The sequence below is a fragment of the Phyllostomus discolor genome, chromosome 2 (assembly GCF_004126475.2).
Source record: "Phyllostomus discolor isolate MPI-MPIP mPhyDis1 chromosome 2, mPhyDis1.pri.v3, whole genome shotgun sequence".
NCBI classification, from domain to species: Eukaryota; Metazoa; Chordata; class Mammalia; order Chiroptera; family Phyllostomidae; genus Phyllostomus; species Phyllostomus discolor.
Genome location: NC_040904.2, coordinates 195,488,538 through 195,501,062, shown reverse-complemented (window position 1 = coordinate 195,501,062; position 12,525 = coordinate 195,488,538).

Genomic DNA, 12,525 nt, shown 5'->3' with positions numbered 1-12,525 from the left:
TTTCTCCTTCCCTTCCTTTCTCTGAAAATAAATTAAAAAGAAAATATTTCTTAAAAAAAAAGTTCTTTGGCTTCTCCATTTCCCATACTAATCTTATCCTCCTGTCTATTTTGTACCTACCAATATGTACTTCTTAATCCCTGCACCTTTTCCCCCATTTCTCCCCTTTCTCCCTCCCAACTGATAACCCTCCAAATGATCTCCATATCTATGATTCTGTTTCTGTTCTGCTTGTTTGCTTAGTTTGTTTTTCATATTCAATTGTTGATAGTTGTGAATTTGTTGCCATTTTAATGTTCATAGTTTTGATCTTCTTTTTCTTATTTAGTTCCCTTTAACATTTCATATAGTAATGGTATGGTGATGATGAACTCCTTTAGCTTTACTTTGCTGGGGAGCACTTTATCTCCCCTTCCATTCTAATTCATAGCTTTGCTGGTGGAGTAATCTAGGTTGTAAGTCCTTGCTTTTCATCACTTTGAATACTTCTTGCCAGTTCTTTCTAGCCTCCAAAGCATCTTTTGAGAAATCAGCAGACAGTCATATGGGAACTCCTTTATAGGTAACTCTCTCCCTATTTCTTGCTGCTTTTAAGATTCTCTCTTTATCTTTAACCTTTGGCATTTTAATTATGATGTGTCTTGGTGTGGTCCTCCTTGGGTCAACATGTTTGGGACTCTCTGTGCTTCCTGGACTTGTAGATATACAGTATTTCCTTCACATAATTAGGGAAGTTTTCTTTCATTATTTTTTCAAATAAATTTTCAAATAAGTTTGCTCTTCCTCTCCTACTTCTGGCACCCCCATGATTCAGATGTTAGTACATTTGAAGATGTCCCAGAGGTTCCTTATTCTATCCTTGTTTTTTTTTATTCTTTTTTCTTCTTGCTGCTCTGATTGAAAGCTTTTTTCTTTTTTTTTTATTTTTTAAAAAGATTTTATTTATTTATTTTCAGAGAGGGAAGGGAGGGAGAAAGAGAGAGAGAGAGAAACATCAATGTGTGGTTGCTGGGGGCCGTGGACTGCAACCCAGGCATATGCCCTAACTGGGAATCGAACCTGTGACACTTTGGGCTTTTTTCTTCTTATGTTCCAAATTGTTCATTTGATTCTCAGCTTCACCCCCTCCACTGTTGGTTCCCTGTAGATTTTTCTTTATTTCACTTAACTCAACCTTCATTTCTGCCTGGGTCTTTTTTATGCCATTGCAATACCCAGTGAGTTCTTTGAGCATTCTGATAACCAGAGTTTTGAACTCTGTATTTGATAGATTGCTTATCTCCATTTCACTTAGTTCTTTTTCTGGGGCTTTGTTTTGTTCTTTCATTTGTGCCATATTTCTTTTCTTTCTTTTTTTTTTTTTTTGTGCCATATTTCTTTGTCTCTTCAAGTTGGCAGTTCCCTGTGTTTGTTTCTGTGTATTAGGTAGAGCTGCTTTGACACCCTGTCTTAGTAGCATGGTCTAATGTAGAAAAGGCATCTGCAAATTGTGTGGGGCAGAGGCTTAGATAATCACCAGGGCAGGGCAACCCATTTCTCTGCTTTGTGGCTCTGTGTGGAAGAGCGCTCAGAAAGAAGACACCACTGCTGCCTGGCCTCTGGAGACTGGCCAGCAGGAAGGTATCTCCTGGCACTTGCCATGTTGCCAGTCACTTCATTTTCTCCCCCTCTCCCCATATGCCACTTGTGCCCTTCCAGCTGTTGCCCTGGTGCTGAATCCTGGGTAGGTCTGTGCAGTAAGTCCTAAGACTTTTACAGCACCTTTAGGAAGAGTCCCCTGAGAAACCTACAGTTTCTTCCACCACTCCAACCCCCACCCCCCGCAACCTGGTTTTACAGCAAGAAGTTATGGGGACTTATCTTCCTGGCACTAGAACTCTGGGATGGGTGGTCTGGTCTGGGGCTGGGATCGCTCACTCCTGAGGTATCCCTCCCAGTTTTTATCTACTACACATGATTGTGGCACCACCCATTCTGCCACCTCTCTGCACCTCTCTGTGTCTCCACCCCTCCTACCTGACTGGATGAATGTGACTTCTTTAAATTCTTGGTTGTCAGGCTTCCATAAAGTTTGATTTTCTGATGAATCTGGGTGATATTTGTGTTATAGCCTAGTTGTAATTTTTGCTGTAGTTGTGCATGGAGGTGAAGCATATTTACCTACACCTCTATCTTGACCACAAGTCCTTAGGTATAAGGGTTTTTTTAGGGCAGATCATAATGTTCTAGAATTAGATGGTGGTTGATATTTGCACAACATTGTGAAAATACTAAAAACCAACAAATTGCATATTATAAAATGGCTAAAATGTTGAATTTTATCTCAATTTAAAAAGTCAACATGTGCCAAAGATCCCTTCAAGCTGGGCTGGAGGTTGGTATAGTCTTAAGGAGGCATCCAGATCTGAAGCAGAGGGGTTTAGGGGTCTCTCAAGTCCCAAATGCCATTTTACAAATGAGGTAAGGGACACCCCCTGCAGGTCTGAAGTCTCCTGAGGTCTGGTGACAGGAATACCTCTCCTGCCACAAGGAGGGTTTTCTCAGTCCCTAGAGCAGATGGCAAACACCTGTAGGCACCCACAGGCTTGGCACAGGCCCTGCAGGCTGGGTCACAAGACAGAGGATTTTTGTAGAGAAACGCTAAGAGTGGATTTTAGAACACTGGTGGTGACACAAGGATAGAAAGACATTTGTCACGAAGCAGCAAATACAAACAGCCAGTGATCATGGAAAGATGCTCGACCTCACTGGTTACCAGAGAAATGGAAGCTGCAACAAGAAAGCAGTTTCCCTCGATCAGATGGTCAAAAATGGTGAGCTAACGTCAGAGGGCGGCAGGGTGTGAGAAAACAGGCGCTCTCTTTCCACTGCTGGTACATGTGTGAACTGGTAGAGCCACTTTGGAGGGCAACTTGCCAGCATCTAATAAAGTGAAAAATATGCATATCCTATGACTCAGCAATTCCAATGCCCAGTATTTATTCTAAAGTGACACTCCCACATGCCCAGGGAAATATATTTATGTGACACCATGTGTAATAATGAAATGTTAGAAAAAACCTAATTATTCATGAATTCATGAATAGGAGAATGGCTAAAAAAACTATGTTAATCCATTCTCTATTTAACAAAATGACTAGTTTTAGCTGCATGACATAAAATGATGTCCAAGACATATTGTTGGATTTAAAACACAGAGAGCAAATTCTAGAAGGATATACAAGGTCTGTCCAGAAAGTATCTAGCCATGTAATATGAAAAATAGAGACATTTATTGAACAAGATACAAGAAACACTGTACACAGGACAATGATGCATCAGTCCCCTTCAAAGTAGGCACCTTCGGACCTCATCCCGTTCTCCCAATTGTTATCAGCTGCCCTGCCATATTTTCCTGAATCTCATGAAGGGTCTGAAATCACTTCCCTTTCAAAGGTGATTTTAGTTTTGGGAAAATTCAGAAGTCGAAGGGCACCAAATCTGGGCAGTAGAGGGGCTGAGCCACCTGGGTGATTTGATGTTTCACAAAAAAAACTCAGCACAAGACGTGATGTGTGAGTGTGTGGGCTGTTGTGATGAAGCTGCCAATCACCAGTTGCCCATACCTAGGGCTGTTTTCATTACATTGCATCTCTCAGCTGATGAAGAACATTGAGGCAGTGCTCCTTATTAATTGTTTGGACTGGAGGAGCGTACTCATGATGGACAACACCTTCCCAATCAAAAAACACAGTGAGCATGGTCTTGATCTTGCTGTGACTTTGCCATACCTTCTTTGGTCACGGAGAACCAGGTGACTTCCATTGGGATGACTCAGCCTTCATTTTGGGATCACAGCCACAGATCCATGATTCATCTCCAGTTATGTCCTCCTTGAGGAAATGTGGTTCATTGGTAGAGGTTTGAATCAAGTCACTAGCAACTGCAGCACGATGTTCCTTCTGCTCTGGTAGCACAGGCCATGGAAGAAATTTTGCCATGACATGTTTCATGCCAAGATCCTGTGTCAAAATCTCAGACACAGTAGTTTCTAGAATCCCCAGATCAACTTCTAGTTCTTGCACTGTCAGTCACCAATCTTTGTTGATTGCAGCCCGTACACGTTCAACATTCTCAGGTGTTCTGCTTGTTGCAGGCCTTCCAGAATGTGGATCACTTTCAACAGATTCTCAACCATCTTTGAAGTGTTTGTGCCACAGTTTTATTTGTGCTATACCCATTGCATCATCACTGAAAGCCTTCTGAATTATCCAAATAGTTTCTGTGGAGGAATGTTCAAGCTTAATGCAAACTTTGATGCAGATTCGTTGCTCTATTCGCTCAGTCATTTTGAAAGCAACAGCCACACAGTACACATGCTCAGTCAATGGCATCTACCACCCCCACTAACTAGTACAGTGAAATCGTCATTGATCACGATGAATGTGGAATACATGCACATTCCAGTCCACTCTCCTTGACTACCAGGTTATATCGATAGCTTGCAAACCGTTCTTGTTATATTAACAATGGCTGGACTTCTGGACAGCTATTACTTATAAAAGGAAACAAAACAAAACAAAATCCAAAACACATGTGTGCTGGGGCCCTTGGAGAATTCCACCTGCCAGACTGAGGTGCTAGGCCAATAGAAATAAATGGACTTTATTTTTTTCTAAATTTGTTAAACTGATTTTTAGAGGGAGAGAGGGGGAGAGAAAGAGAGAGACACAGAAACATCAATTTGTTGTTCCCCTTATTTTGCACTCATTGGTTGATTCTTTTATGTGCCCTGACCGGAGATCAAACCCACAACCTAGGCAGCAGATCAGGATAATGCTTCTGGGGCACATGTGCAAGAATTCTTATATATATAAGAATTCATATATATATATATATATATATATATATATATATATATATATATATATAGTGGTGGAAGTGATGGATTTTGCTGGTTTAATTTTCCATAAAGAGATAATATGAATATATTAGTTGAATAATTAAATTTCAATTTAGAAAAAGAAAAGCAAAGGAAAACATGGAGATGGTTTCAGAGGGTGAAAGAAAGTTCAGGGAATAGTCTCTGTGAGACAGGCAGCAGAAAGATACGGGAAGAGCAGCCAAGACAAGTCTGCAAGCTGAGCTCAGGAGGTATGGTCATGTGTAAACTCAGTTCGACACATGTACTGAGCACCTGATATGTGTGGCTCTGAAAGCGCTCTAGGCAGCAGTGGGCTGGGATTCGAGAGACCTGGCTTCTCTCCCAACTCTGCCACAAAGAGCAAGTCATTTCACCTCCTTGCCGGGGGTTATGACATTTGTAAAATGAGGGGAGAGACCCACAGGATCAGAAACCTTCTTTCCAGCTGTGCTAGCTTTGGATCCTATGCTGGTTAGAGTTAGTAAGACAGAGGCTCACCATGACTAGTTCTATCTAGAAGCCAGAAATGCAAGCCTTGTTGAAGATGGGCTTGCAATTCCAAAGTAGAAAACATCCCAGAAACGGTTTGATCCAGAGCACCTTTTTCATCTAAGTCAGCCATTAAAACCAAGTATTTGAACTCAGACCTAAATCTACTAGTCACTACAAATAAACTATTGAAGCAAGATTTTTTTTAAAGATTGTATTTTTATTTATTTTTAGAGAGGGAAGGGAGGGAGATAGAGAGAGAAACATCAATGTGAGGTTGCTGGGGGTTATGGCCTTCAACCCAGGCATGTACCCTGGCTGGGAACTGAACCTGCAACACTTTGGTTCGCAGCCCACGCTCAATCCACTGAGCTACGCCAGCCAGGGGTAAGATTTTTTTTAAAATAATGAAATATTAAACACATTGTTCATTGCTGTTACTAAATGTATTATTAGTATATTGTTATATTGTATAAAATGTTGTTATATATTTTAGTGAGAGCAAAATGATCTTTTATGTTGTAAATAAGTAAAAATATTATCCTTAGTTTCCCCAACTTTTTCTCATCCTTTCTATATTTTTATGTGACTATGTAATTGTATCTTGTCCTTTTTAATGTCTATATGTACATATACAGAATTTATATTTGAATATATAATCTATAAATGTAACTTATTTTAAAATGTTGTATGTATTTGGGAATACATGTTCAAAATCATTTTGTCAATTAAGTACAACACAAAATCAAAGATGTTGGGAGACCACTGAATCAGAATTATTCATTTTTTTCAAGCATGCATAAAACATTTATAACCATGTACTATGTAGGTAAATCTCAAACACAGTAAATCTCAAACAAATGCCAGTGGATCTATATACATTAGTTTTCTATGGCTGCTATAACAAATTGCCAAAGAACCTAAACTCTGTCAGACCCCATACATTTCAGCTGAACTGTGCTTCCTGGTGGAAGCACTGCCACCCCCTCAAGTCCCCCTACTAGTGGACAGGCACCTGTATCGCACCCTGACTCTCCCCTCCATGGTGCTACAATAATGACCATTACTAATAATTTCACATTCGTCTTTGAGGTTATTTGATTAATCTCTGACTCTCACTGGTGCGTCAACTCCATGAGGGGAGAAAGCACATGTTTATTTTTTAGTTTTCTTTTTTTAAAAATCTTCACCAGAGGATATGTTTATTGATTTTAGAGAGAGGAAGGGAGAGAGAGAGAAAAAAAAAAAAAACAAAGAAAATGTCAAGGTGAGAGAGAAACATTGATCAGTTGCCTCCCGTGCATGCCCCAATCAAGGACCAAGCCAGAAACTTAGATACGTGCCCAGACTGGGAATTGAACCCATGACTTTTTGGTGCAGGGACAATGATCAAACCAACCGAGGCACACCGGCCAGAGCACATGTTTATTTTTTTCATCTTTATGTACTATTACTTAATTGGTATCTGGAACAGAATGGACATGCAACAGAATACTTGTCAAATGAATGAGGAGTAGAATTTAGGAGGTCAGTGTGGCCTTGGACTCCCTGAAATTTCAATTTTATAATTGTGGATAGAATTGTCAAGGAACAAGGCTGAAGCTGGACCATCTAATATTTAGTGAGTACCTTATGTGGTAGGAGACACTAGGAGCTGGGGTTGCAATACTAAAAAAGTGCCCACAGCTGGTGAGCCCCCTGAGACCTAGGAATGCAAATTACAGAATGAGGATGTGAATACCCAGTCCCTTGTCAATCAACCCACCCCACTATCCTGCTTAGCTGCTCTCTAAAGGCTCTCTGGGAAGGAGGATCTAAAGCAGTGGGGGACCAGGAGTGGGTGGGTGTCATCAAAGTAGAAGTAGAAGAATACGAAATGGAGTGGGAGCCCTGACCAGTGTGGTTCAGTTGGTTGGGCATCATCCCACAAAGCAAAAAGTTTGCCCATTTGATTCATGGTCAGGGCACATGCCTGGGTTGTGGGTTCGGTCCTCCAGCAGGGTGTGTGCAAGAGGCAACCAATTGATGTTTCTCTCTCACATTGATGTTTTTCTCCCTCTCTCCTTCCTTCCCATCCCCTCTCTCTAAAAAGAAAGGAAGAAAATCTTAAAAAAAAAAAAAAAAAGAAAAGAAAAGAAATGGAGTGGGAGACAAATGGCTAGAAAAATAAGGGGTTTAGTTGATAAGGATCACAAACAGTGATTTCTGACATCTAGGTAATATAACAGAATTTCCTTCTAAGAAAAAATCTTGGAGAGAGTTTAGTCCCATGGAGTGCTTTGATTCTGGTTATATATTTATAAAGAGCCAAGATTAATTTTGGGGTTAGGGGCTAAAGAGAGATGAGATATGATACTTGCCAGATTTCTGAAAGTCAATCTGTGACAGAAAAATGGGGGTTAAGGGGAGAGAGGTGTCAGCAAGATGGTCAATGCCTTCACTGCTTTGTAGGGTAGCCAGACCACTGATCAATCCCAGGGGTGGGAAGGACCATTAAGAACAAGAATATGCAATTGCATCCAGCAATACATTAAAAGATCATATACCATGATCAAGTGGGATTCATCCCAGAGATGCAAGGATGGTACAATATTACAAATCAATAAACATAATACATCACATAAACAAAAGGAAAGACAAAAACCACATGGTCATATCAATAGATGCAGAAAAAGCATTTGATAAGGTACAGTACTCATTTATAATAAAAACACTCAGCAAAATGGGAGTAGAGGGAGCATACCTCAACATATAAAGGACATATACAAGAAACCTACAGCCAACATCATACTCAACCAGCAAAAACTGAACACTTCCCCACTAAGATCAGGAATAAGACAAGGGTATCTGCTTTCAACACTTAGATTCAACATAATATTGGAAGTACTAGCCATAGCAATCAGACAAGAAAAAGAAATAAAAGGCATCCAAATTGGAAAGGAGGAAGTAAAGCTGCCACTGTTTGCAGATGACATGATAGTACATAGAAAACCCTATAGACTCTACCAAAAAACTACCAGACCTAATAAGTGAATTTAGCAAAATAGCAGGGTCCAAAGTCAATATTCAGAAATAGAAGGCATTTTTGACAACCAATAGTGAAATATCAGAAACAGAAATTAGGGGAAAAAAAAACCCATATGCTATGGCAACAAGAAAAATAAAATACCTAGGAAGAAACCTAACCAAGGAGGTAAAAGACCTGTACTTGGAAAACTACACAATACTGAAGAAAGAAATTAAGGAAGACAACTAAATGGAAGCATGAACCATGTTCATGGATTGGAAGAATTAACATCATCAAAATGTCCATACTACCCAAAGCAGTTTATAGATTCAACAAAATCCTTATTAAAATATCAATGACATATTTCACAGATATAGGACAAACATTTCGAAAATTTATATGGATCCATAAATGACCCCAAATAGCCTCAGCAGTTTTGAGAAAGAAGAACAAAATGGGAGGGATCACAATATCTGACATCAAACTGTATTATAAGGCCACTATAATCAAAACAGTCCGGTACTGGCATAAGAACAGACTCATAGATCAATGGAACAGAACAGAGAGCCCAGAAATAAATCCATGTCTCTATGGTCAATTAATATTCAACAGAGGGGACAGGAGCAGAAAATGGAGTAAAAATAGACTCTTCAACAAATGGTGTTAGGAGATCCAGACAGCTACAGGCAAAAAAAATGAAACTCTACCACCAACTCACACCATACACAAAAATAAACTTCAGATGGATAAAAGACTTAAATAAAAGTTATAACACCATAGAAGTCCTAGAGGAGAACACAGGCAGGAAAATCTCAGATATCCCACACAGCAATATTCTCACTGATATGTCTCCTAGAGCAAGGGATATAAAAGAAAGAATAAACAAATGGGACTACATCAAATTAAAAAGCTTCTGCATGGCTAAAGAAAACATCAGCAAAATGAAAAGGGGACTGACCATATGGGAAAATACATTTGCCAAATGATACCTCAGACAAGGATTTGATCTCCAAAATATAAAAAGAATTCACACAACTCCACTCCAAGAAGACAAACAATCCAATTAAAAAATGGTCAAAGGACCTGAACAGACACTTCTCCAAGGATGACATACAGAGGGCCCAGGGACATATGAAAGGATGCTCAGCATCACTAGCCATCAGAGAGATCCACATTAAAACCACAATGAGATACCACTTCTCACTGCTCAGAATGGCCATCATAAACAAATCAACAAACAACAAGTACTGGCGAGGTTGTGGAGAAAAGGGAACCCTAGTGCACTGTTGGTAAGAATGTAGACTGGTGCAGCCACTGTGGAAAAAAGTATGGAATTTCCTCAAAAAACTAAAAATGGAACTGCCTTTTGACCCAGCAATTCCACTGCTGGGATTATACCCTAAGAATCCTGAAATACCCAATTCAAAAGAACCTATGTCCCCCAATGTTCATAGCAGCATAATTTACAATAGCCAAGTGCTGGAAACAGCCTAGGTGCCAATCAGTAAATGAATGGATCAAAAAACTGTGGTACATTTACACGATGGAATTCTATGCAGCAGAAAAAAAAGAAGGAGTTCCTACCCTTCACAGCAGCATGGATGGAACTGGAGAGCATTATGCTAAGTGAAATAAGCAAGGCAGTGAAAGAAAAATACCATATGATCTTATCTATGAGTGGAGCCTAATCAACAAAACAAGCTAGCAAAATAGAACCAGAGACATGGAAATAAAGAAAAAATGGAGCCAGAGGGGAGCAGGAAGGGGAATAATGGGGAAAGGAAGGGGAAGAGTCAAATCAAGGAACATGTATAAAGGACCCATGGACAAAGACAATGCAGGGTGGGGGGTAGGACTGAATGTGGGAGGTGGGGGTGAGTAGGGCAGGGAAGAGTAATGGGGGGGAAATGGGGACAATTGTAATTGAATGATAAAAAAATGTTTAAAAGAACAAGAATATGCAAAATGCAAATTTTAAGTTGTATTCTTATGATACATAAAGCCTCAGTAAAAATTTTGTTGTCATACTTAACAGCCTTCTGTTTACAGTTGGTTTGGAGGGAAATTCAAGAAAACCCAACCCTGTGTCCCAAATGTGGGGCCTGTAGCAGGGCAAAGGTAAGGGAACAGCCAGGAGCAGAGAAGGAAAAACAAGACTTCAGCTGAGAGAGGAAGCAGAACCAGAGGCTACCATAACACCGGACCCATTGGGATTGGTGCCAGTCAACAGCCCCATCTCTCCCAAACTGCCCAGGCCTTGCCCTCATTTTCCAATGAGGAGTATCTTATGCAGGTATTAAGGAGCAGGGTGACCCCAGCTGACATTCAGGCTATAGTCACTGCTCCAGACCGAGGGTTTGGTCAGGACCCGTCAAAAGTAGTGAAAGTCATCAAGAGAAGTCTCTGTGGGCCTGTCTCTGGAGATGCAAGGAAAGGAGGGAGCTGTTGAGAAAACACCACATATCTGTGCCAGACAAGTATGGGGAGAAGCTGAGCCTCACAGAGAAACAGGTGATGGAAGATTTTGAGGGAGAGGTCAACAGGTTGCTCTCACAGGGCCTATAGACGAGAGGAAGGGACTGTCCAGTAAGCCAGCCTAGAATAGGCCAACACTCACCACAAGCTGATGCAAACAGCACAGAAGGCGGGAGAAGGGTAAGGTCCAGGAACCTGGCTTTCCTCCCCTTGACCAGAGGGAGAGCCAGGCCGACTCTGCTCCTACCCTCTCCCCCGTGGACGAGTGATGAGAAGAGGGGACATGGGCCTCGGCACAGAGGACACAGGCCTCATGTGCGTGAGCAGCTCAGGGTCTAGTCAAGGTTCAGTTCTCTGTGTCCTCCAATTCCCCCTTCAGCAAGTTTCTCCTTAAAGGCCCCTAACTCCCCATCGTTCTTCTAGGGCCACATCCATCCCCAAGGGCTCCCATCTCTCCATGGCCTCCTTGATGTTTAAGATTAAGAGTGGAGATACTGACCGTGACCTGGGAATGGGGCAGACTGTCAGCGACAGCAAAACGTTCAGATCCCAAAGTTAACACTCTGAGGTGGGAACTCAGGCACCCTGACCAACAGTGAAAAGGATGGTTTTACTTAAGTAACTATTCAAATCACCCCCATTTGTGGCTTCCCACTTGAGAGGACCCACCTGAAGACTAGAGGGGGGTCAGATTGAGGCAGGAGGGTGGAAAAAATGAAGAGAAAGGAAACTGAAGAGTGAAATACAGAACAGATCTGACATGTGAGATCACAGTGTGACATTTTATGAGCCCTGTGGAAATAACTGCAAAACCCCTGAACGAAAAACAGCCCAGAAAAATAAGCCACCCCACACCTAAATCCTCAGGGAAAGAGGAGGGGGCGGCCATCTGTTCTAGGACTCAAAGAGGGGAAAGTCCAGTTATTTCCACAATTCTCAAAAGCATAGAAATAGGGAAGAAATGAGCCCTGGTCAGTGTAGCTCAGTTGGTTAGAGCGCCAGCCCATGGACCAAAAGGCTGGCAGTTCAATTCCTGATCAGGGCACATGCCTGGGTTGTGGGTTTGGTCCCTGGTTGGGGCACACATGAGAGGCAACTGATCAATGTTTCTCTCTCACATGGATGTTTCTTTCCCTCTCTCTCCTGCTCCCTTCCTCACTCTCTCTCTAAAGTCAATACACATGGCCTTGGGTAAGCATAAACAATAAAATTAAATAAATAAAATAAAGTAGAAACAGGAAAGAGATGACCCACTGGCATTGACCTTTAATCCCAGTGCCCATGGCTTGTAGGGGAGATGCCCTGGGGGCTCCAGGACATCAGTGACTGACACAGCCAGAGGCAGGGAGGGGAAAACAAAGGACAGTGGGTTGAGGAGGGAAGAACAGATGGGCAGAGGGTAACATCTGTATCACAGACTGGCAGGAAGACTAAATGAGATCGTATGTGATTTCCCAGCACAGAGTGTGACACATGTTTAAGTCCCTTGTCTACCATTCTAACACTTTCATAGCAAGCTCTTTTGGCTGTAAAACCAGACCTCAGCTGATACAAAGCGAGGCTAGTTATAGTCATTATTCGCTCCACTTAGTTGAAATATTCAATAGTTTTGCTGCAGAAATGTTGTGCTAGACTGTGAGTGCCACCCCAG